Source organism: Mauremys mutica, chromosome 2 (assembly GCF_020497125.1).
Source record: "Mauremys mutica isolate MM-2020 ecotype Southern chromosome 2, ASM2049712v1, whole genome shotgun sequence".
NCBI lineage: Eukaryota > Metazoa > Chordata > Testudines > Geoemydidae > Mauremys > Mauremys mutica.
The window spans coordinates 161409651-161436443 of NC_059073.1; the positions used below are offsets into that span (position 1 = coordinate 161409651).

At 42.7% G+C, this 26793-nt stretch overlaps 1 protein-coding gene and 1 long non-coding RNA gene across 2 annotated transcripts in view; one reads left to right on the plus strand and one right to left on the minus strand.

Moving 5' to 3' along the window:
• Positions 1-26793, plus strand: part of CTNND2 (catenin delta 2) — a 1196137-nt gene that overhangs the window by 85691 nt on the left and 1083653 nt on the right. The window lies entirely within an intron of this gene.
• The window catches only part of LOC123363893, a 34226-nt gene continuing 27076 nt past the window's right edge, over positions 19644-26793 (minus strand). Inside the window, exon 3 of the long non-coding RNA XR_006576933.1 lies at positions 19644-19734. This is a non-coding gene — a long non-coding RNA (uncharacterized LOC123363893). The remainder of the gene's footprint in view (positions 19735-26793) is intronic.

The window sequence follows — 26793 nt, forward strand, 5'->3', positions numbered from 1 at the left end:
GCATTGCTGGCATATATTACATTGGTGGACGTGCAGGTGAATGAACTGGTGATGGTGTGGCTGATCTGGTTAGGTCCTGTGATGGTGTTGCTGGTGTAGATATGTGGGCAGAGTTGGCATCGAGGTTTGTTGCATGGATTGGTTCCTGAGCTAGAGTTACTATGGTGCGGTGTGCAGTTGCTGGTGAGAATATGCTTCAGGTTGGCAAGTTGTCTGTGGACGAGGACTGGCCTGCCACCCAAGGCCTGTGAAAGTGTGGGATCATTGTCCAGGATGGGTTGTAGATCCCTGATGATGTGTTGGAGGGGTTTTAGCTGGGGACTGTATGTGATGGCCAGTGGAGTCCTGTTGGTTTCTTTCTTGGGTTTGTCTTGCAGTAGGAGGCTTCTGGGTACACGTCCGGCTCTGCTGATCTGTTTCCTTATTTCCTCCTGTGGGTACTGTAGTCTTGAGAATGCTTTGTGGAGATTTTCTAGGTGTTGGTCTCTGTCTGCGGGGTTAGAGCAGATACGGTTGTACCTCAGTGCTTGGCTGTAGACAATGGATCTTGTGGTGTGTCCGGGATGGAAGCTGCAGGCATAGCGGTCGGTAGGTTTTCGGTATAGGGTGGTGTTAATGTGACCATCACTTATTTGCACTGTGGTGTCTAGGAAGTGGACCTCCTGTGTAGATTGGTCCAGGCTGAGGTTGATGGAGGGGTGGAAGCTGTTGAAATCGTGGTGGAATTTTTCCAGAATCTCCTTCCCATGAGTCCAGATGATGAAGATGTCATCAATGTAGCGTAGGTAGAGAAGGGGCGTGAGTGGACGGGAGCTGAGGAAGCGTTGTTCCAGGTCGGCCATAAAAATATTGGCATATTGTGGGGCCATGCGGGTGCCCATAGCGGTGCCACTGATCTGGAGATATATATTGTCATCTAGAACAGGGCCTCATCCTCCCTGATTGATCTAACCTCGTTATCTCTAGCTTGCTTCTTGCTTGCTTATATATACCTGCCCCTGGAAATTTCCACTACTTGCATCCGAAGAAGTGGGTATTCACCCCGAAAGCTCATGCTGCAAAACGTCTGTTAGTCTATAAGGTGCCACAGGATTCTTTGCTGCTAAAACAAGAAGTTTCATTCTAGTGAAACAGAAGATCTGAAGAAATGATCTTTCATCAAGGCATTTCTTCATATGGTGGCTAGAAGACACCTACCTTCTGTAGGGGATCCATAACAAGGCCTGGAATGGTTGTTTTCAATTACATGCCCATCTTTCAGGTTGCTGAGAGCATTTAGATCATCAACTGACCCACTGGAAATATGCACGGTCAGAGTTTCATTGCTAAACTGTATATATTATTAGAAATGAAGGTAGGAAGGGAAAGCATGAAGTTTCCTATTGTAGTCAATTACAGTTGCATAGTCTGAGTGCTCTGAGAACACAGGTAGAAGCCAGCATCAGAAACTTGAGGAAAGGGCTTCTTTGTGTTAATTTAGGGGTAAAGTCACTTTTGTGGTGAGAACAAATTTGTTAGTGGGTGGTCCAATCAGATACATTTTTCCCCAAAAGAATGGCATTTACCTCCCAAATCATTTCACACAATATTCAAAAGCCGAGTCTTCTGGGTAGCAAACTACCTTAAATGACAGTTGCCAGATCATAATATTCTGCAGCAAATATCCAGTGTATATATATCTGGATTAGTGTACACTGGACAAGGCTTTGCAAGCCTGTCAATTGACTGATCAAATGTCAGTTGACCACCCATTATCTGACTATAGTCAAATATTGTCAGATATTTTAACAAAAATAACCTAATGTAGTCCATGGCCTGTCGTTTTGATTGCATCATGGTGCTATCTGTTAGCAAGCCTGTTTGAATATCTTGGTCACTCAGTTTACTACATGTGACCTGTTGGAGGAAAAATGATCTAATCGAAATTTGAGAACCTCGACTGGCTGGAATCTTCTAGAATAAACATTGTTCATATGCATATCTTTATTAGAATATCAGGCCATCTGTATACAATGCGGTCTACAAAGCACATTAAGCAAGTTAAAAGACATGGTATCTGCCCTGAAGAGTTTTTATAATCTAAACTGACAAGACAAACATACAGAAATTAACTCAGAAGGGAATGGAGGAGGGAGGGGATGTTTCACAGTCATTAAACCTCCTCCCCCAACACAAAGAGAAAAGGGTAAACAGCCATTAAGCTGTTTGAAAAGTTGGCCTCCTGCCTACATAGCATAAGTGCATTTCAAAGTGACTTTTTCTTTTATAGTTGCTATGCCTTTGTTTTATTTCTGTTTAATTTTTTTCTTTTTGTAACTGTTCGGTCTTGAATAATGTTAATTTAAATGCTAACCCAACATTGCTAAAAAAGTACCAATAATTATTCTTTAGATTTTTTTTAGAACTTCATTTTATTGTTTCACATTTTTCTGAGTTAATATAACTCAGGCAAGTAACATGTTTTTGGTAATTAGGCAAAAGTATCTATATACGACCAAGCCTACTGGAGACCATCAAATCTTAATTTTTTGTGATTGTTACAATTACTAAATTGGTGTTTTAAAATGTTCACATTGGCAATATTTGACCAGTATTTGATTGGTCAATTGACCAATCACTGCTCTACAGCCAAAATCACTGCTCTACAGCCAAAATGCTTCTAAAATAAATGTAGTCAAACTTTACTAATTCTGGGTCACTGAGAACGAAAATGATGCTTAAAATTGTTGATTGGCTCTAGTTTTCAAGATATGCTATTGGGTCAGTATATACGACCCTTGACTTGGGAATAGCGGAGGATAAGTGAGTTATAAAGGGAAGGGATCTCAATTTAAACCAGAAATGAGTAAAATACATCTTTGACTGGATCTATGAATAAATCTATGACTGGGTTTGGACAGTACTTGCTTTTTAGGCAAAACAATGAATGATGCAATCTGAAGCTGGTGTTGCGTCATACATGATATGAATTGCATCATGTTATTCCTAGAAGTCATGGATGATGCAATCATAACGAAGCTTACATCACTCTGCTGAACAAATTGCCCTATCTCAGCTCTAGAAATCATACAATGTCGTGCTCTCTTATTTGTCAGTGTTTGATTTTGCAAAGGGACACATTTCTGTTTAGCCAAAGTGAGCAGAGATGCCTCGTACTTGTGTGAACAGTGCAGATAACTTCTGCTATGTTTGTGGTGAAGTGACTTTTGCATCACAAAAGCGCAGTATAACCACTATGGTTAAGAAAGCCTATCACCTTTATTTTGGCTGCAAAATTGGAGATCAGGACAAGAGGTGGGCCCCACACATATGCTGCAACACTTGTGCAACAAATCTTCACCAGTGGTTGAACAGGAAAAGGAATTCTATGCCTTTTGCAGTGCCAATGATTTGGAGAGAGCCAACAGATCATACCAGCAATTGTTACTTCTGCATGGTGCCTCCAGTTGGGAAAGGTGTGTCAAAGAAGAAAAAGTGGACTGTGCATTATCCAAACATTCCATCAGCTATATGCCCAGTACCCCACGGAGAAGGGCTGCCGGTTCCTGATGCACCAGAATCATTCTCACTTGAGTCAGACGAGGAAGAGGAAGAGGATGAAACTTCTGGTCCTGAACCATCAATGTCACAGGACCCACCTTTTCTCCCATCCTCCTCCTCTGAACCACACCTCATAACACAAGGTGAACTGAATGACCTTGTCAGGGATTTGGAACTACCCAAGAGTAAGGCAGAGCTGTTGGGCTCCAGACTACAGCAGTGGAATCTCCTGGCAGGTGATGTTAGAGTTTCCATGTTCCGTGACCATCAAAAGGATCTTGTCCCATTCTTCTTCATGGAAGGTGATCTTGTAGACTGCAACAACATCGATGGTGTGATGGCAGCCCTCAACATCGTTCATGATCCAGATGAGTGGAGACTGTTCATTGCTTCATCGAAGACGAGTCTTAAAGCTGTTTTACTGCATAATGGCAATGTTTTGCCATCAATTCCAGTTGGTCATGCAGTCCATATGAAGGAAACCTATGACAACATGAAACAACTTTTGAGGTGCATAAACTATGACCAACATCAGTGGCAGCTTTGTGGCGATTTGAAGGTTGTTGCTCTCTTGCTTGGTCTGCAGACTGGATACACAAAGTACTGCTGTTTTCTCTGCGAATGGGATAGTCGTGCAAGAGATTCCCACTACATCAAGAAAGATTGGCCACTCCGACAGTCATTGGCGCCTGGGAGGAAAAGTGTTCATCATCCACCACTTGTTGAATCAAGGAAGATTTTGTTACCACCCTTACACATCAAGCTGGGTCTGATGAAGAACTTTGTCAAGGCCATTGACAAAACACAAGCAGCTTTCAAGTACCTCCGTGGAAAATTTCGAAGGTTAAGTGAAGCTAAGATAAAGGAAGGTGTCTTTGTTGGTCCTCAGATTCGTGAACTTCTTCAAGATGATGCATTTGACCATGCACTGCGTGGCAAGGAAAAGACGGCATGGAAAGCCTTCCAGTTAGTGGCAATAAATTTTCTCGGAAACAACAAGGCAGACAACTACAGGTTGTTGGTGGAAAACCTCCTCAAGGCATACAAAAGCCTTGGTTGCCACATGTCACTAAAGATACATTTTTTGCACTCTCATTTAGATTTTTTTCCACCGAACTGCGGAGCAGTGAGCGACGAGCACGGCGAGCGATTTCACCAGGACATTGCAACAATGGAGAAACGCTATCAGGGCAAATGGAGCCCATCAATGCTTGCAGAGTATTGCTCAACAGTGACAAGAGATGCTCCATTTAATGAATACAAGAGACAAGCCAAGAAGCGCCGAGTGGATACTGAATAGGACTAAACTATGTACATAATAGTTTTTTGCCTTTTGTTTCATAATAAATTTTATTTATATAACCCTTTTGCTGATTTTTAAAGTGTTACATAAACAGGACAGGTGAAATATTATCATGTAAAGCAACCATAAACACATGAAAAGACGTAGGTTTACAATTTATGATTAAAACTCTACTATCTACACAATATACATAGACATAAAATGTAAAAACTTCTTAGAAACAGTAGCCAATCAGATGTTTTAATTGTCATATTTGAATTCAGCACATCAAAATACATAATAAATAGCACATTTTATCTCTGAAGCAGACAACTTCTCAAAAATTGTAGACCAGTGTTATATTTGGACAGGTGAAATGCCCAACTGTGCACTTAACAACATGCCACCATGCATATTTCAGTGACTGTTCGTTTGACAAGGTGCCCTCAGTGCTTTGAGTGAAATGCATGATAGAGAGATGAGGATATTGGAATAAATGCACTCAGTCTGATTTTGTGAATTTAAAAATTCACATATTGAAATAAATAGTTTCAAGAGACTTCAAATATAGAGTATTAAACATAAACAGGCAGCATTGTGTGCATAACCAGAATGGCTTATATTTGAATAAAAATATGCATTTATTTAAGTACAGTATACGATTGAAATAAATGCAGCTGCAGATTTCCAGAAATATAAATACAGTTGTATATCTAGAACTTTAAATCTTTCCTTTTTCACGTTGAATTAAATGTTATCACATATTACCCGTAAGAGTGAAAACAATCAAGCGTGTGATCAATCAAGGCTTCTGCTTTAACCAGTGGCAGGGGCAACAAAACTATATGCACCTAATGGTCACATGTTTTATGTTGTCAGTGCAACCATAAGGTCTAGAAACCATCTTTTAACTACAAAATCTGAGATCCTGGAACACTATTCTGGAGCAAGGGCTGAATTGTACAGAAAATTCTGCAGCTGTGGAATCATGGAATACATGAGGGCATAGGAGCCAACTTTGTGGGTGCTCCAGTCCTGGAGTATCCATGGAAAAAAATTAGTGGGTGCTTAGCATCCACCAGCAGCCAGCTTCCCCCTCCCCCCACCCAGTGCTTCCTGTCCGCTGGTGGCCCTGCCACTCAACTCTTCCCCATACCTCCCAGCACCTCCTGCCCACCACGATCGGTTGTTCTGCGATGTGCAGGAGGTGCTGGGTGGGAGGGGAGGAGTGGGGACACGGCACGCTCGGGGGAGGGGGCAGAACTGGATGGGAAGAGGTGGAACAGGGGTGGGAAGGGGAGGGCTGAGTGTGGGGGCTTGGGAGAAGGGGCTGGGCGGGACCTGGGGTGGGAAGAGGCAGGGCAGGGGTCAGTTCTTGGGGGAAGGGGTCAGGTGGGGGCAGGGCACTTTTCTTGTGTAATGGATCCACTGCTCAGAGAAGTCATAACTTGTAGACATTTCTGTCCAACCTAGAGGGAGAGAGAGGCAGAGTTCTCTTTCTATAAAATAAAATTGAATGTTCCCCTTGCTGTAGGGTGACCAGATGTCCCGATTTTATAGGGACAGTCCCGATATTTGGGGCTTTTTCCTATATAGGCTTCTATTATCCCCCATCCCTGTCCCGATTTTTTGCACTTGCTATATGGTCACCCTACCTTGCTATCACGTTTGCTAAACCAGCTGTGGCCTTTCTCCTTTGTCTGTCTCCAGTGAAGAGATCAGCTGTTTCTTTTTGTAGTCTTTATGTGGGGACTTCTTGCAAGAGATTTTTCTTTCTGCCTTTCCCTCACCTTTGCAGTTTTCTTCCTCTAACCAGCATGATTTCAATTGGGAAGAAGGTTTTTTTTTCTCTGAAACATTTTTGGGACAGCTGAGAGCTTCCATAAATTAGTGGGTATATCCCAAGTCTGTATCAGCATCTGAGTGAGCCCAGGTAGATCACATGATCCGATTTTTTAGGCAGATAAATTTGCAACCTGAAAACCTCCTTGGAGCTGATGGGGGCATTCTGCCAGTAATATACAACATGCTGTATGCAGAAATATCAGCCTTCTTCGAAAGGTATCTGCAAAGCTGCCACCTGATCATGAATACATTCTTTGTCTTATGCATTCCAAAATTAAGTTGCTGTTTTCTTTGGATACAATTTTCATGCAATAGTTCCCTCAATCTACTCTCGCTAAATTGCAGAATGAAGATAAGTGTTGTTTAAAAAATAAAAATTATATAGAATCTATAAAGAAGTAAAGTAATAATGTTTTAAGTTCAAAACATATTTAATATATTTCTCAACATATTAATCTTGGAGTAATTTTACCGTGGCAGAGTCTTGTGGAGAATAATCAGTCTTTCTTTTATTTAGAATGAATTTCTGCATTTATGCAATATTTTACTTGTGTGGTTGGTGGCCCATGGGTTAGGACTTTGGTTTCTGAGCATGGATCTATAGTAGGGAAAAAATTATTGCCTCTTAGCTAGAGTGTTTACATGAAAACTGAGTTATCATTCTATTTGATGTCAGTATTACTGTGGATAGCTATTTTTTTATTATTATTATTATTATTGCAAAGAACCCTCTAATAATAAAGTAGAGTTTCCTTCTAAGATAGGTATCTTTGTAAAAGACATTACATCAAAAGATCTTCAAATTTAATATCAGCATTTGCTAACAAATGCATGTATAAGCTTGAAATTAAGTCTTTAAAACCATAATTAGTAAGATATCTTCACAGCGTGACACAAAAAGATGATAAATGGTGCTCTGAAATACAGAAATGTAAGATTCAGAACAAACAAATGCGAAAGCACATGTATTACCTTAAAGCAGTGGTCCCCCAATTTTTTCTATTGTTCCCCCCCCTTACTGAGTCCATGCCCCCCAGGAGCCAGGGATTGGATGTGGGAGTGAGGGGGGGGCAGGACAGGGGAGGGGGAGCCACGTTCCGGGAATGGAGGGTGGGGGCTGATGGGCAGGGGGAGACGCTGGTACTTCTCTCACCGGAGCAGTCTCTGAGTGCTCCTCCCTGCTCCAGCAGTAGCTACTGCTCTTCCTCCCCCCGCCCCCCGGTGGCAGAGGCCAGTTTCCACCGGTAACAGGACTTTTGTTGTCCAGGCAGCTGGGACTGGGTTTCGGGGCAGAGCAGGGCTCGGTGGTGCTCCTTCCAGCCCCCTGGCGGGGGTGGGGGAATGGCTCAGTCCCGCTGCACCCCCTGGACATTCCTCTGTGCCCCCCTGGGGTAAGTGTACCCCACAGTTTGGGGACCACTGCCTTAGAGCCAAGGACATGTAATACAGTGTAATGTCTTAAAATAGGCTTTGTTTCAGTTGCACTTGGTTTTAAACAGCTAATTGTTTAATTTTAAATTTTGTTTGACTAAAAATATTCAGTTACAGTATTTGGGGCTAGGCTGGGACTGCACAGATGCAGCTGTGCCACTGTAAGCTCTCTAGTGTAGCTGCTCGAAGTTATGGGAGAAACCTCTCCCGTCAGCTTAATTAATCCACCCTCAACAAGCAGCGGCTTCTCCCGACGACATACTGCTGTCCACACCAGCGCTTAGGTAGGGGTAACTTACGTCGCTCGGAGGGGTAGCATATTCACACCCCTCGGTGACATAACTTATACCTACTTAAACTATAGTGCACCCATAGCCTAAGTCCTTAGCTCACAGACAGGCTATGCATAATGACAGTTTTTTGCTGTGTGTGTATTTTAGAACTTGTTATTTGAGATACTTTCTATGGGGCCAGTTCTGTACTCCTTACTCAGGTAATAATCCCAATGAAGTTCAGGGGTTAAGTGTGTAGAATAAGGTGTAAAAAATATAAAATAAGGTCAAATAAGGTTAAATTTGGCCTAGGCTGTCCACTTTATTTCTAATAAAGACTGCCCCTTTGAGAAATGAAAGAAGACATGCTTGTCCTGTCTCCCACTTACAAGGCTGTTTAGAAACTTTCAGTATCTTCCACATATTGTATTTATCCTCTTGATACTGCTTTGATGGAGTGATGAAGAATGTGGTTGTAAAAATATGGTCACTAAAAATCTTCATTTCTTATGGTCCTTTCTTGATGTTTGTGATACTATGTTGCCTCTAATAAAAGAAGACATAGAAAGCATTCTCCTCTCTAAGCCTTTTTCTAGTAATGTATTTTTTGTCATACAGAAAACTGAATGCTAGTGAACATGTTCAGAATAGATTTCTTTAGATTTCTGTGTGTTAAGAAGCCAGTATAAAGTGTCCTTTAAAATTAAACTTAAAGGACATAGTGTGCTCTTTAGTAATACAACATGTGGACAGCTCAGGCGTTTTAAAAAATGTCCAGTGGCTCACAATGGTCCCCATGTCGCTGTACCAGTGCAATATGTGTAAGGGATCACAGGCCTCAAAACCAAGCCCCTGGGTCCCCAGGCAGTGCTTGGGCCATGACAGCCACCCAGAAGCTTATCTGAGCAAGCAGAGAAGGGAACCAGTGAAGTCCTAGCTTGCAGAGGGAGCCTGCCCCCAAAGCTCTTGATTGTGGGAACCATCCAGTACTCCCAGTTGGCTATATTTAAAGCAGGAAGAAGTACAGGAAGTTGTCTGAGCAACTAGAGGAATTCCTGGCTGGCTGCAATTGTGGACCCCTCCTGACTCCTGAGCCCTGCCTTGCTACTCGCTCCTGGTTCTTATCCTCCTTATCCCAGACTGTTATTAGTTCCTGCTTTTCTGCCTCTCTCCGGGTCCCTTCTCCTACACCTTACCCCTCACTTTATCTCTGGCTCTGACCTTTGTCTTGGCACCAGATGATGTCTCCTGCTCTGACTGCCCACACCCTGGTCATTAAAATATGCTGACTTGATGTGTATGATCATGAGCCCTCTAGTGGCTGGCCTTCACAAGAACAAATGCCTGCTACTTAATGATACTAATTCTTTTTAATGAAGGTCTTGTGCTTTATCAGTGCTGATGGTCATAGGTCAGTTCTAGCTGATAATAGGGGATCTGCATATATGAGGCCACAGTTTGTAAACCCTAGTTCATAGAAGGAAGGATGGTATTTTGGCTAAAGCACAGAATTGGAGACGAAGACAACTGTGTGCTAGTCCCCTTGCTGCCATGGACTTGCTAAGTGACCGTGGTCAAGTTATTCAACTTCGGTGTCCTACTTTACTCATCTATAAAATGGCCATGATCATAGTTCATTACCTCACAGAGTGTCATTAATCTGCTTTTAGAGCATCTTGCTGTTTTCAGGTTGAAGGCCCAGTGTAGGTGCCAGGTTTTATATAATTTGAACATAAATTGTTGATGTCCCATTCTGTACAGTTCAAAAGTATAGGGTGATGTTTCGAAAAAGTAATGACTGCATGTGGTGTCAATTGCATGTGGTGTCATCTTCTTATTGAGAAGTAATTGGAAAGTGCATTCAGAGGGCCAGAATCCAGGCCCTGTTTATTTTAGTGGTGGAGTTGGTGCAAATTCATGTTGCAAATGCAGATTCAGTGTGGACTTGTATTCTGACTAGGTGGCAACCCAATATGGAGCTGAGTAGCAGGGATTTATATTACAGTATTACCCACAAGCCCCTAGCAGGATCACTGAGTTACACACAAACACATGTGAAAACACATTAGCAGTAGTAATATGTGAAGCAAATAGGGCAGCTGATAATGACCCTATATCACAGAACTTTGGCCCCGGAAACCTGTGGAGTGAGAGCGTTGTGGTTTTAGGTAAGCTAGCACAGAGTGAAATAATTTTCTCTCAGTCAAATGTCTCTTTTTCTATGCATTGATACACAGGAGTTAGTCTGGATTTGTCCCTAAGTATGTGGTTAGTGACTGAATAGTACAGGGTGAAAATTACTAATTAAAAACAAGAAGCATATTTTGGCACATATTGTATTATTAGCTGCATATGTAAGTAATTTTAAATACTTAACTTTATGACAGAGTACATTGTATGTTTTCATTGCTGGGCTCTGGGGTTTGTGTCAGATATCCTTATAACAAATAGTGGGATTATTACACTACTACCATGCACTTTAGTAAAAGGTATTCCTTTTAACTTTTGGCACATACTTTAATACATTGTGAAGGTACATAAAGGATGCTGGATACGTCTCAAATGACTGCTTTCTCCTAAACCAATGTCAGTAGTGTAGTAGAGGGTAAACACAGAGGAGTGGAATTTATGCACTTCTCATTTGGGGAATATGAAGTTTAGATTAGTTTACCCTCTTCTTTGTGTTTTTTTTAAACTATGCCACTACCCAGTATCATACTTATTTTTATATCTGTGTTCCTTGTGATAAACTGCTGTTAATGGCTAATCATATATGCGTGAAACACAAGTAATCTTACAAGTATTCTGATGTCCACTACAGAAATAATTTGCAATTAACAAACCATCAGCAAAGAGTATGGATGTAATAAGAGGCCTAAAATGTCAGAATGAGGATTTTCAGAGTAACTTGAAATATTTTCAATATAGAAAAACAAATATGATCTCTTGTGTTAAATCTGTTCCTTTTGAATTGAAATGCCCTTTAAAAACATGTTAGCAATAATGAAGTAATTTTGGGCACACATATCGTGACCAGATGTTTATAATAGATAACTAACTTAAGTAAAAATCTGTTCAGTGAATTAAAACTCTCAAAATGCATTTTAGATAATACATACACAGTAAATGACAATATCTACACAGCTATCATTGTTGGCTGCAGATTACTGATGTGTTAACATGTTTGCTGCCACCCCAATCAACCATCCAAGTGTACCTCCCTGTAAAATAGCTCCATTCTAGCTTATTAGCAAGCACTCAGAATGACATCAGTTTGAATAGCAAGACAATTTTAACAGAAGCAAATGTGATTATGTTGTCAGTGTTGATTAACTAATGTTTAACTAACCTTGAATAACAGTGGCACTGCAGCAGAAGACAGGAAAATGCATACTGAAGTAATTACTTATGATTAATATTAATACAATTAATATTTAATAAATTATTAATTTTGTAAATGACTACTTTTCAAAAATGTGTAAGTGACAACAACAACTATAGACATTTAGCATAGTGCTACCATTGTGACAAAAACATTATTATTTTGAAAGACAAGTGGCCAAAGAAAATATATTTCTCTGGGAAAATGTTATAAAAATTGAAGGTAAATACCAGGTGCCTAATGCACCATTATTTGTGTCTGCAATTAGAAACAAAGTACTATAGGAATTTTTTGCATTCTACTTGCTTCTAAAACCAATTTGCTAATCTGCAAGCTGATTGTAATAATTGCAGCTGGCTGATTGCATCCATTTTACAGGAATCTACAATTACAGTGCTATACAGCTCTGAGAAGTGCATTGTTGGTCTTTTGAAGTACTGGGGGGTGAGAGAGAGGGGAGTGTTCTAAAGTCCTTTTGGTTTTGATGAGCAAAATGGATCACCAGTCACCAAGAGACCCTGCAGTGGAAGTCCCCATACTGCACCTAGGGCTGTGCCAGGTCATTGTGTGTGTGTATGTGTGTGTGTGTGTGTGTGGTGTTTTCAGAGAACATTTGCAAATGGAGCTGCTGCCTAGGGGATACACACAACACTCATTGGAGGATACAGTCAACTCTTCTTTCTTTAAACCCTAATAATGGTTATCTAAATGGATAGTGAATGCAGTGAAACCTATTATAAGGAAGATCAAGCCCAGGTATAGGAAGGGTTTAGGGTTCATTCCAAAGTTTTGTAGCTTCTAAAGCTTGCTTTCATGAATATTCCATTCTTGAATACAGAAGCTACTATAAGCTTATTCCTCAACTTCCTTCTTGTCCCTATGATGCTTCTACTCTGGGACTTGATAGAGCCAATTTTAGAATGAGAATACTAGTTAGTGGAATTCTCTGAATATATTGCCTTCATAGGTCTGCACTCATCTTCCTTCCATCTTCATGACTTTGGAATCTCTCTATTTCAGATAGATAGAAACTCAAGGGCCATTGTGCTATCTTTCTGGTATTAGTCTTGGCACTTAAGGGTGCACGCATTTAATATATGTCTTCCAAAAAGGCTAGCTACTCAATTATGGAATCAAAACAGTTTTCTATTTACTTCAAACATTTGAATCTCTTACCATCTTACATATACTAGCACAGGTGGATTCCCTTCCCTTGCATCCAATTTCTGTGTAAGGGATTCTCTTTTTCCTCAACCTATCAAGGAAAATTCTTTCTATTCCTCCTTGATCACCATCCATCATGACACTGGGTTTTATCAACTAGAGCAGTGCTGTTCAAACATTTTTTTTCTGGGGACCCAGTTGAAGAAAATTATTAATGCTCATGACCCAATGGAGCTGGAGGGGTCAGGGCTGGGGCAGAGAGTTGGGGTGCGGGGGTGAGGGCTATGGGGTGGGGCCAGAAATGAGGGGTACAGAGTATGGGAGGAGGCTCTGGGCTGGGGCAGGGGGTTGGGGTGCAGGAGGGGGTCAGGGCTCTGGACTGGGGGTGCAGGCTCTGGGGTGAGGCAAGGGATGAGGGGTTTCAGGTGCAGAAGGGGCTCTGGGTTTGGGAGGGCTCAAGGCTGGGGCAGGTGGTTGGGTGTGGGAGGGGGTCAGTGCTCTGTGCTGGGGGTGCAGGCTCTGGGGTGGGGCTGGGCATGAGGGGTTTGAGGTGCAGGAAGAGGTTCCGGTTTGCGGGGGGATTGGGGCTGGGGCAGGGGATTGGGGCATGGAGTTGGGGTGTGGACTTACCTCCAGCGGCTCCCAGTCAGCAGCACAGCTGGGGTGCAGAGGCAAGCTTCCCACCTGTCCTGGAACCATGGCCCATGCTGCAGCTGAAGCGGCCAGCAGCAGGTTCGACTCCTAGGCAGGGGTGCACAAGCAGCTCTGCACGGCTTTCGCCCAGAGGCACCGCCTCCCCCAGCTCCCATTGGCTGTGCGGAGCTGGTGCTCAGGGCGGGCGCAGCACGCGGAGCCCCGTGGTCCCCCATCCTAGAAGCTGGACCCGCTGCTGGCCGCTTCTGGGGTGCGGTGCAGTGTCGGAACAGGTAGGCACTAGCCTGCCTTAGCTGGGCAGCACCGCCAATGAGACTTTAAACGTCCTGGTCAGTGGTGCTGACCTGAGCGACCCAGCACCTTACATGCCACGACCCAGTACTGGGTCGCAACCTGAACTTTGAAAAACAGTGAACTAGAAGATTAAAGCACCAGTTCAGTGATTTTATCTTCCAGAAGCTGTGTGTGCATTTAGAGAGCCTTGGTTTGCCCGCACCAAAAAGCCTGATTCTGTAAGGGCTTGTCTACACTTGAAACAGGGCTGCCCAGAGGATTCAGGGGGACTGGGGCAAAGCAGGGGAGCAGTGGTGGTCTGGGTCTTCAGCGGCGGAGTCCCTTCAGTCGCTCCGTGTCTTCGGCAGCACTGAAGGGCCCCACACCGCCGAAATGCCACCGAAGACCCGGACCACCACCAGGCCATGGCTCGTGGGGCCCCTGTGGGGCCTCGGCCCTGGGGCAAATTGCCCCACTTGCCCCCCTCTCTGGGCGGCCCTGACTTGAAATGCTACAGTGGCACAGCTGCACCACAGTAGCACTACGGTGTAGATACAACCTACGCCAATGGGAGAATCCCTCCTGTCAGTGTAGGTAATCCACCTCCCCAAGAGGTGGTATTTAAGTCGATGAAAGAATTATTCTGTTGACCTAGAGCTGTCAACAGGAGGTCTTAGGCCGGCTTAACTGTGACACTCAGGTGTGGATTTCTCACATCCCTGACCAACAGATAAATTGATCTAATTTTCTAGTGTAGACCAGGCCTAAGTCTTGCTCACAATAGTAGTTCTATTGAAGTCCCCATTGGGACTACTCACATGAAGAAGACTTTTCAGAAGCAAGCTCTTAAATAGTATTATGTATCAAATACAGCTGTATACTTCAAATTGTATACAATAAAATAGCTACATCTCATCTTTTCTAACTCATAGGTAAATTACTTTCCTTCACTAAGTACTAGGCAAGCATTTTGTTTACCCTAAAATTGTGAACTATCACCTCTGTTGTTCACTCAGGTCCATGCACCCATTTACCCACATGCCTATCAGATGCATAATCATTATTTATATGTATTGCTGTAGTGCTTAGAAGCTCTAATTATGAATCAGAGCCCCATTGTATATTGCCATGCCTAATATCTGATTTGTGTCCATTTATCCTTTTCCGTAGAGACTGTCCAGTTTGGCCGATGTACATAGCAGAGGGGCATTGCTGGCATATGATGGCGTATATTACATTGGTGGACGTGCAGGTGAATGAACCCGTGATGGTGTGGCTGATCTGGCTGATCATATGCCAGCAATATACAAAAACCTGTAGGAGAACACTTCAACCTCCCTGGCCACACAATAGCAGATCTTAGAGTGGCCATCCTGCAGCAAAAAAACTTCAGGACCAGACTTCAAAGAGAAACTGCTGAGCTTCAGTTCATCTGCAAATTTGACACCATCAGCTCAGGATTAAACAAAGTCTGTGAATGGCTTGCCAACTACAAAACCAGTTTCTCCTCCCTTGGTTTTCACACCTCAGCTGCTAGAAGAGGGCCTCATCCTCCCTGATTGAACTAATCTCGTTATCTCTAGCCTGCTTCTTGCTTGCATATATATACCTGCCCCTGGAAATTTCCACTACATGCATCCGACGAAGTGGGTATTCACCCACGAAAGCTCATGCTCCAAAACGTCTGTTAGTCTATAAGGTGCCACAGGACTCTTTGCTGCATTTATAATGCATAATCTTTTACACCTCTCTACTAGAACTACCAAAAGAGTCCAGTGATATTTATCATTCATTCTAGTCCCAATAGGATTAGAGTTCCCTGATATTTAAATGCTGATAATTAAATTGGGGGCAATGTATGTCTCCAAGAAAATACACATAATACTTGGCTATAATGTCTCACCCTGAGTTTTGCAGGGTATAAAATGTCAGATGTATTTGCAGTTATTGGTTCAGCTACGATTCACATAACTAATGATGTATTTTGATCAACTGCAAGGGTTAAAGTAATTACTGTAATAAAACATTAAAACATTTTTTACAAGAGGAAACAAAAATGAACAGAAAGGGAAGGGGTTATCAATGACAAAGAAGCATTATTGGGGTGGGGGGGACCTTGAAAATGCATTTCAGTTAAGCCTGATTGAGGTTTCCAGATTCTGTTTGTGAAGTTTGAGAATCAGCCTTTTCTTCCATGCTGTAAATAGAAGATAAATTTATTTAAATGAAGATAGATTTTTAAAAATATATTTGTTAGCACTATACAGTTCTAGCAGCCATCCTGACTCTCTAACTGGGGAAATTTCAAGGAGAGACAGCCACAATAACAGCCCTCTGTGTTGCTATGACTAAAAATTGTTAGGCAAGTGACAGCAGCCCTGTGTATGACAGCAGCCCATCCCACCCCTTTCACATAGGTGACCCTCATCCTCACCTCCAGGAAATGCTGCCAGCCAGAAGAAACATGCAGCATGCATGCATGGATTGCCAGTGTGATTTTAACTAAACTGACTGCCATCATGGTGGTGCTCTGAGCACTTTGCATATGCTGGAAGCAAGAATAGAGATCAGGATGTGAGGGTTGAAAAATGAGGGAGTTTTTTTAATATATATGGAGATATACCTATCTCATAGAGCTGGAAAGGACTTTGAAAGGTCATCAAGTCCAGTCCCCTACCTTCCCTAGCAGGACCAAGTCCCATCCCTGACAGATTTTTGCCCCAGATCCCTAAACAGCCTCCTCAAGAATTGAACTCACAACTGTAGGGTTGGCAGGGAGGGCTTAAGCCACTGAGCTATCTTCTTGTCAGCTGAGGGCTTATGTGCTAGACAGCTCTGGTCCAGCAGCCTATCTATAGCCCCACTCTGACTTCCACCAGCCTTGGTTACAAATAGTAAGGTGATCTCAACACACTCCCAGTCCTGAATTTTCCCCAAACCATGTGCTATGAAGTATCCAGCCTTCACTGGGAACACTTAGAGAAATAATAAGATTTGTTGCTCCTTTAGAGACACAAAAGGATATTATAGCTTATTGACTTAATAGTGGTAAATATATCCTTTCATGCAAACACAGGACAGAGTTGTTTTATAGTAAAAATAAAACACATTTGTTACCAATAGGACATAAGTTAAGTGATGCCAAGTAAAAGAAATAAAGTTATAAATTGTTACAACCAAATAAAAGTTAAAACACACATCTGAAAGTCTAAAACTTAAACTAGCAATATACAGGCTTTGTTCAAGATGGCCTGTCTCACCAGTCATTCTCCTTCCCCTCTGTGGCTGTCTTTCCCTCAGTCAGGACCTTCCACGGGACTACAAGATGCCCAACAGCGAGGACAATGAGCTATGAAAAGTTTGACCTTCCTGTGGATGTTCCATACTGCCACTGACTCATGGACACTGTGATATTACAGGATCAGGTGGTCTTGTCACCTGATGCTAAAACATTACCTGGGACTTCTTGTAACTCTCCACTGAAAGGGAAAGGGGGTCAAGTTTGGGAAACAAAGGATTCCTGCCTATGTAAATCCTATTTAAGGGCGGGGAGGTAGGCAAACAGGACTCCTCCTCTCCATGGCCTATCTGCCCAAGAAGAAAAACTAAAGACAAGAGGGGAGTCCAGACTGTGACAGGGACCTTGTCTGAAAAGGAACTCTTGACCACAGAAGCTTTGCAAACTGCCTGCAAAAATATCTAGGGTGAGAAATACTATTTGTAACCAATTTTTTTAGTGAAACTAACTTAGTTTGTGTGTTTGATTTCATTTGTTTAGTAATCTGCTTTCTTCTGTTTGCTACCCCTTTACCACTTAAAATCTGCCTTTTGTAGTTAATACGTTTTGTTTTGTTTATTATTAAACCCTGTTTCTGTAATTTCCAACTGAGGGATGGGGGTCGGGGCAAAGAATTGTGCATACCTCTTTCCACATTGAGAAAGGGGGCAAATTTCATAATATATCTTTGGGTCTGCACTCCAAGGGAGGTGGACATCTGAGTGCTGGAGCAAACCCCTTAAGCTGAATCTTCCCAGATCTGATCTGCAGCTGGGTGTGGCCCTGCCTGTGTGTGTGTTAGAGGAGGTTATCAGAGCCTGGCTCAGGAAGACAGGTTAAAGGGGGCCCATGCTGGCAGAACAGGTAGACTCAGTGGTATCTCAGCACATCATGTGGCTTCCTAAGGGGTCCAACCCATCACAGTGGCATAGTTGGCAGGATAGTGTGCACAACGTATTGCTCTGAAACACTGGTAGTGATTTTAAGTGAGTTTTCAGTGTGGTGGCTAGAGAACAGACAAAAGTGGTTACTGGTTTGTTATTTTCTGTTTGCTTATTTCGGGAAAGAGAAGTAGGGACAGAAAAGCAGCAAAATGAGTGAAAGTGAAGCTACCAGAAAGTTGGAGCTCAGCAGGTTCCAGACAGAGGAGAGGAAGAAAGAACATGAGAGACAGTTGGAATTGAAACAAATGGAAATTGATGAGCAGAAAGCAGCCCATGAGAGAGTCTTGGAGTTGGAAGACATAGAAATTGAGGCTCAGAAGCAAGCTATGGAACTGAGACAGTTCAAGGCGGAAAGGGAACCTCAGAAGCATGAACTGGCCATATTGGAGTGGAAGAGACAGAATCCCGCACCACGGGGTTCCACTTCTCTAAATATCCAGAAGTGGGAGTGGTTGTGTCCAGCATCCGAGTCTGGGGATATTGCTGAATATTTCATCACCTTTGAGAGACTGTGTATGCTCCATGTGATTCCTGATGATCAAAAGATGACCACTTTGCTTGCAAAATTGCCTGGGAGAGCTCTGTAAGGTTCCCATGGGTGATGCTTCCAATTATGGTCAATTTAAGGATTTGGTTTTAAAACAGTTTCAATTTACACCTGAAATTTAGAGAGTAAAATTTAGAAGCCTTAAGAGGAGGGACTGGATTAAGTAGTATAGTTTATGTGAACCAAAAGAGAGATTTACTGGGTAAGTGGGTGAGGGGAAATGGTATTGCAAGCTTTGAAGGAATGTGTGATTTGGTGCTCAGGAACAGTTCCTGAATATGTCTAATGATGATGTAAAACAGTGTTTATGGGATAAAAAGGTGGAAATGGTCAATGCAATTGCTTCTTATGCTGATAAATTTGAGCAATCCCAAGCACCTAGTAGGAATAAATCACAGGCAGCGGGGATAAAGTTTGGTGGGAAGCAAAGTCCCTGTTTTACCTCTGGGAAGAAGGAGGGTGGATAGGAGGCTGGACACTCACCTCCCCAAGTTCACTCCTCCAGTCGTCATCCCAAATCTCCTGTGAAAGCAGAAGAACCCAGAAGGTGCTATCATTGTAATTCCACTGAGCACCTGAGGAATAAATGTCCTGTGCAGAGTTGGAACAGGCAGCAGGTAACTCATGGAAATGCTGCTACCCAAAGCACAGAGGCACCTCAGGTAGTTGCCACTTATCACACAGGATTTGTAAAAGTTGCCACTACACAGCCAGGCAGTAAGCACATGAAGGCTGCCAGAATAAATGGGCTGATCTGCAGCTGGGTGTGGGTTAGAGGAGGTTTTCAGAGCCTGGCTCAGGAAGAAAGGTTAAAGAGGGCCCGTGCTGGCAGAACAGGTAGACTCGGTGGTATCTCAGCACATCAGGTGGCTTCCCAAGGGTCCAACCCATCACACTGATGATGACATCCTTATTAAGTAATATCTGGTTCCACAGATACAGCTAGTAGCAAAAAAACTATTTATCTTAGGTAAAGTTTGCAAGTTTTAAAGGGCCATCATCATTGTATGCTGCACCTATCTTCACATCATACCTTTTGGTTCTTGGTCAGTAACTGTAAAGTAATCAATACATCACTAAAGAAATAGTTCCATCATCATGGTGATAGGCATGGTTTAAAAACCTGGATAGAACACAAGAGAACTACAATAAGTACTCATTAAATGAAAACCTTACATGTTCATGTCCTCATTGCCGAAAACACGAATGCAGTGTAACATAGGAAAGCAATGCACATTAACAAGCTCTAGAGTTCACCCAATCCCCTAGTAATTTCCACAATGTTCGCACCACAGACAACTGTTGTCACTGTTTCTGTCACTTTCTCCTAGCAATTTACTGAGAGTGATAGCAACACACAGGGCTGTCACTGTCACTCTCTCCTAGCAATTTACAGAGCGATAGCAGCCTGGAGGGCTGTTGACACTGACTGTCTTCCGTAGTCATTTCCATAGTGATTGCATCAGGAAGGCTGCTAGATCTGCACAGTGATAATGGACACAGTCCAAAAGCAAATATGGACACAGCCCAGGCTGACAATTCGTATCTCCAGTTTCACTCAAACCAAATAATTAACCTCATAAAAAGAGGATTTATCCTGACATAAAACAAATAAATCCTCCCTCACAAGTTATTTCTTAGGAAAGGACTATCCAATACACTATGAAAAAATATTTAACAAAAACCCCTACATATCTATTACTTTAATTATTCTCACTATATTATTTCTCGGTAGTACACCACCCTTATGTACTTCAGATTGTATTAGTTCATAGAGGTCTGTTAATTATTTGCAACAGTAGGGGGAGAGGGATAACTCAGTGGTTTGAGCATTGGTCTGCTGAACCCAGGGTTATGAGTTCAATCCTTGAGAGGGCCATTTGGGGAACTGGGGTAAAAATCTGAGAATTGGTCCTACTTTGAGCAGCGGGTTGGACTAGATGACCTCCTGAGGTCCCCTATGATTCTAAGCTAAGCCTTTTGAATTAGGCTGTGATGAACTGCAGGTTTAAAAAGTATGTGGTTTAACTATTCAATGCTATGTTACAGAATTATAGTACTGTAATTTCCTCTAACTTCACTAAAGACCCAGGCTTGCGCCACAGAAGTCAATGGGAGTTTTGCCATTAACTTCAAAGGGAGAAGGGTTAGGTTCTGATACATACCAGTCTGTGGCTATCTGACTGCACTGTGAGAGGGTTCCCTGCATTTGAATTCATTTAGTTCAATTGTGCCAAGTGGTGTGGATGTGGAAGAGTAGGATGTCAGGACCCTCAACAGAGATGTGTCCCACCTACAAGCCACTGAACTGAGCTCCATGGGAGTTCACTTCATCCAAGAAAGTGTGAGGGATGTGGGAAGGGAGTTAAGGTGGAGAACCAGGGATAAACCACTGGATTTGTAACTGTGTGGATTAGTTGGCCGGTGTCCTGTCCTCTCCTGGCCCTTTGTCATGAAGAAAGAACATAAGTGCTGCAGACATTACTGCAACCTCCTGGTGAACTATGGGAGAGGAAGGATTCTGCCTATCCCTGCAAGATCCTCCCTAGCCCTGCACTAACTCAAGCTATTCAGCTTTGGTGTAAGGGAGGCTAAAAGGAATAGGATTTTCCCCTTATCAGCATTTTTGTCAATTGACCTCAATTGTAAGTCCCTATTTCCCTCTGTTTCTACCACATGGTGGTTAGAACTCCAGTAGCAGCTTACTTATCCTAGAGATCTTGCCACTGCTGGCGGAGATTCACTAGGAATTTATGCAAAATAAATCTTGTGTAGACAGGGCCTATGTGGGAGATTTACAGGGTGATAGCTACCCAGAGAGTGTCTATGCAGCCACACTTCTGTGCTTGTGGCAGCATGGAGAGACTCTGACTCCATGCAAATGACTCTGGCCTCCAGCATCTACTCTGACATTTATGCAGATCTTAAGTGATCTGCCACTTCAGAGGTTGAACATTTTTCAGTTCCATGAGTGAGGGGGAGCACATGTGACCTTCATGACAGAGCTAAGGAAGGAAACTGAGTGAAATCTCATTTACTGCAGTGATGGGGGCTGGATAAGAACTGAAGCTGTGTACATGAGGGGAGTTCCTTTTTGACAAAGGATTTCAAAATTTTAAAATTTGGTTGGTTTCGAATTGGAAAGAAAACTAATAATTTCAAAATTGTTCGTGAAGCAAAAATCCCTCCTAAATGTTTTGTTTCAACAAAATCAAAATTTTTCATTTTGATTTTTGTGGGTACATGAACTTGTTAATATTTTTATTTTGTATTATAATAATTTCAAATTGTAAAATGAAAAATTGAAGTTTTATCCCCATATCCAGAAAAAGAATTCTAATGTTTTCTTCCAGAACAAAAGTGCTGCAAAATTTACTCATTTTGCAAAGTTATTTTGACAGAATTGCATAGTCTGATGGAATTTGGTTCCATTGAGTTTCTCCATCCAACGCTAATAAGAATAGAATAAAAGCCTCCTTATGGAATGATTTGTCCCTATATTATAAATGCAATGTCCGCAGATTTTTGCATTTAGTGGTACACATGCAGCATTCTTTCCAACATCTCTTCTTTTGATTGTTTTCAGAAGATACTCCCAATTAAAGACTGAAAGGGTGGCAGTGCTTTTTCATGTTTTTCACATGATTGTTCTCCACTGCTGAAAACTACACTCAAGTTTAAATTGTTTGTTTGTTTGTTTTAAACCTAGGTGCTGCCTATAAAATCAAAAAATGATAAATAGAGCTGAATTTTTTAAAGTGAAATATTTTGTTCTTTTCCCATTTTTCAAAATGTCAGTAATATAAAATTTTGAAACTAGAAAAAAAAATTAACCAGCTCTCTAGATGGTTACAAATAGGGTGACCAGATGAGAGGAAGAAAATATCGGGACACATGTGGGGGAGGGTTTGCCAGTGGAGCAAAAAAAAAGCGAGTACTGCCGGTGGAGCAAAAAACAACAACCGAGTTGTCATGGGTCTACCCTCACTTGAAACTGGGGGGTTTCAAGGTGAGGACCCGCATGCCACCATGTCAAAGGTCTCACCCCCACTTGGAACTGTTGGGCTCCAATGTGGGGACCTGACTTGGTTTCCCTCTAAACTAAAATTCTAGTTTAGATCTAGTAAGCTGCCACCACTCAATTAGGAAATGTGAATTGAGACACAGTCCTTCCCCAAAATCCTAGGGGATTCCAAGAGCCCCAAATCCATGGAGTTCTTACACCCAGGAGAAACAAACCATTCCCCCTGCTTCCTCCCCCCTCCCTTTTCCTAGGAGAGATACCGGGATCTAACTACAGAGGGATACCTCCCCCTGTTCTTTCCCTGAGAATCCACCCAAGGAAAGACCAAACAAGTCCTTAATAGAAAAGAATTTATTAAGAGAACAAAAAGAAAATACAGAATCTCTATGAGCCCAAGCTGGACACTCATAGGGAATAACCTTATCAATCTCTGGAGAGAATCCCCCCTCCCCCTTTCTCAGTAAAAAGCAATATCAGCAAACAGGAATAGAGCATTTCCTTTAGCAAACACACAATTGCAAATATAGAAATCAAATCATAAGACTAATTCGCCTTTCTAATTAATACTCACTATTAATTAGTAGAAACTACTCCAGGAGAACTTGGAGACATGACTGTCCTCTTTTAGATTCAAAAGAGTTCTCACACAGACAAAGGCTTCCCTCCACAGAGATTTGAAAAAATCTTATCTCTGATTGGTCCTCTGGTCAGGTGGTCACCAGGTACTACATGTTAACCCTTTACAGGTAAAACAGACCTTAACCCTTAACTATCTGTTTATGACACGCCCCCCAAATCGCCAACAGTGGGAACTACTGGTGGTGATTTCCTTCTAGAACTGTAAAATAAACAGATAAACAAAACACATGCACTATTACATATACTACTAAGTATGTAAACAACAAGATATTTGACATTGAAGAACACTTTGTATGCATTTGACCGGACATACTTGGCAACGTCCTTGCCCATCCTTCCAGTGGAAGGACTTCCCCAACCTGTTTTTGGTTTGTTGACCCCAGAATGCCCACTAGGATGTTAGGGCCCAAGCTTAAGAGCTTGTCCCAGTATTTAGTTGGAACTACTAACTGTCTTTGAGGATGCTGGCCTTCCTGGTGTTCACCAGAAAGAATGTCCTTATATAAAAGTCCTTGTTTTACAACAAACTGGAATTGGGTAGAAGAGCTGAGAGGCGGTGGGTTGCTTCGTGCCGCCGCCCAAGCTTTCTTAAGGCTGTCATCGGCTTCCTGCTCTGTCTGGAACTGTTCCCTTGAGGCAGGAGACACCAGTTCCTCTGGGAGCGATGTAGGTGATGAGGTTGTTTCCATTGACTGTGGACCGCTCTTCGCTGGTGCCCAAGGTGATATTTCAGGCTCTGGCTGAGCCTCTTGGGTAGAGTTGTCTGCTGCTTCTGCCAGTTTAGGCCCGTTGGCGCCCCCTGGCGGTGGAGTTGCAAGCGCTGGCGTCAGTGCTGGCGCTGGTTCTGCCGCTGGTTGCGTTTCCAGTTCCGGTCCTGGGACTGGATGTACTATGGCTGCTGTAGTTGTTGGCATGAGATCCGGTTCCACCACCTCTGTCTGGGTCTCTGGTAACACAGACAGGGTCCTGGTGGATGGCTCAGGAACAGGGATGGGAGTGCCTGCTTGTTTGGCCTGGCCGCAGGTGACCACTCCCCCACTCTTGGCCAGCTGCACATGGTTGGCCAAGTCTTCCCCCAATAGCATGGGGATGGAATAATTGTTATAGACAGCAAAAGTCCACTTTCCTGACCAGTCCTTGTACTGGTCTTTAGGGATGCTGTACCCATGGCAGGTCCTTTTAACCTTTTTGAAGAAGGCCTCAGTGTTCTCACCTGCCATGTAGGTGGGAAATTTCTTGGGATGGGGAACAGTGCCTTCTGGTGTTGGCCACACCCCTCTGCAGTTAGTGAATTTTATGTGTGGCTTGCTGGTGTTGCTTTTTGGTGCTGGCCACACCCCTCTGCAGTCAGGGAATTGGGTTGCTTGCTTCCCAATTCCTACCCTGTCTACTCGCGATTGAATAGAAAGAAACAAAAGCTTTTGATTTGCAAATGGTGTTTGCTTGTCTGCTGGCTTACAAGAAACTAGAAAATCTGGTTTGGTAACTTGTATTTAGCAATTCTAAGTACCTCACAGTAGGGGTCCTTCTAACAGCCTGTTAGAAAAACTTACACCTCTTTCCTAGCTGTTTTCAAGCAGACAAAGAAAAAAGAAAAGAAAAGAAGAAGAAAAAAAAAATCCTTTCCTAACACAGCCCGTTAGAAAACCTTATTTCCCCCAGCTGAAAATCTGTTTTCAAAAAAACAATCTTCCTCTCCTTCTGAGCTGTAGTACTAATAAGCCCAGGTGACCGGCTGGTGCTACTTAGTACCTGCGAGAAAAGTGTAGTAAATCCTCTCAGGGATTTGTATTCCCTGGCTTCAGAGGATTTCAAAAGACACAGGGAAAAAAAATCTGGCTGGAGGGTTTCTGTCTCCCCCCCCCAAACCTGTTTTCCCCACTGGATGGGAATGTACTTTGTCGATCACTTCCCCCCACCTTAGGAATCCTGAGTGATACCTGATATCAGAAAGGAAGGACACACCTCTAGGGAAGAGTTTTTCCTCAGCATAGCCAGCAGAGAAAAAAAACTCCTTCTAACCCTGAAAACTGCTTCAAAACTGCCTTTTCCTCAAGCTGCCTGTCCAAGCAAACAGAAAAAAAAGCTGCTTTTTGGTAGAAATGCCTTGCCAGGTTCGTCACCGCTGCCAACCATGTCATGGGTCTACCCTCACTTGAAACTGGGGGGTTTCAAGGTGAGGACCCGCATGTCACCATGTCAAAGGTCTCACCCCCACTTGGAACTGTTGGGCTCCAATGTGGGGACCTGACTTGGTTTCCCTCTAAACTAAAATTCTAGTTTAGATCTAGTAAGCTGCCACCACTCAATTAGGAAATGTGAATTGAGACACAGTCCTTCCCCAAAATCCTAGGGGATTCCAAGAGCCCCAAATCCATGGAGTTCTTACACCCAGGAGAAACAAACCATTCCCCCTGCTTCCTCCCCCCTCCCTTTTCCTAGGAGAGATACCGGGATCTAACTACAGAGGGATACCTCCCCCTGTTCTTTCCCTGAGAATCCACCCAAGGAAAGACCAAACAAGTCATTAATAGAAAAGAATTTATTAAGAGAACAAAAAGAAAATACAGAATCTCTATGAGCCCAAGCTGGACACTCATAGGGAATAACCTTATCAATCTCTGGAGAGAATCCCCCCTCCCCCTTTCTCAGTAAAAAAGCAATATCAGCAAACAGGAATAGAGCATTTCCTTTAGCAAACACACAATTGCAAATATAGAAATCAAATCATAAGACTAATTCACCTTTCTAATTAATACTCACTATTAATTAGTAGAAACTACTCCAGGAGAACTTGGAGACATGACTGTCCTCTTTTAGATTCAAAAGAGTTCTCACACAGACAAAGGCTTCCCTCCACAGAGATTTGAAAAAATCTTATCTCTGATTGGTCCTCTGGTCAGGTGGTCACCAGGTACTACATGTTAACCCTTTACAGGTAAAACAGACCTTAACCCTTAACTATCTGTTTATGACACGAGTACTGCGAAATATCGGGACAAATTGCGTCCCGACTAAAGATCAGTCAGAACACGGGACAAATGCCTAAATATCGGGATGGTCCCGATTTTACTGGGACGTCTGGTCACCCTAGTTACAAATGGGAAAGAACATGCCATGTCACAACAATATACATTATTTTGAGTTAATTGGTTTGCCATTTAACTGGAGATAGCTAACACATTTGTAAAGTCTAAAGTGGACATTCCCAGCACATCTGTTGCAGGATACACATCTAGAGAGCATCCACAGAACTTTCTATAAATGTATCAGCTACCTTGACTTAAATGGCAGTCAACTCCAGGTTAAAACGTCTTATGATATCTAAAACCTTAGCTTTTGATGATTTTCTTTACATTGCCTGACATTTAAGCCTCATCCATGCTATATCTACCTCATTTTCCTGGATGTTCTTGGAGTTAGTGTGGCCTACAGACTTTCCCCGAGGTTGAAAGAGGGCAGAATCCTGACCTTTCATACTCCCTGCCCCTAGGAATCTGCAAAGATTGTCCCTAGCAC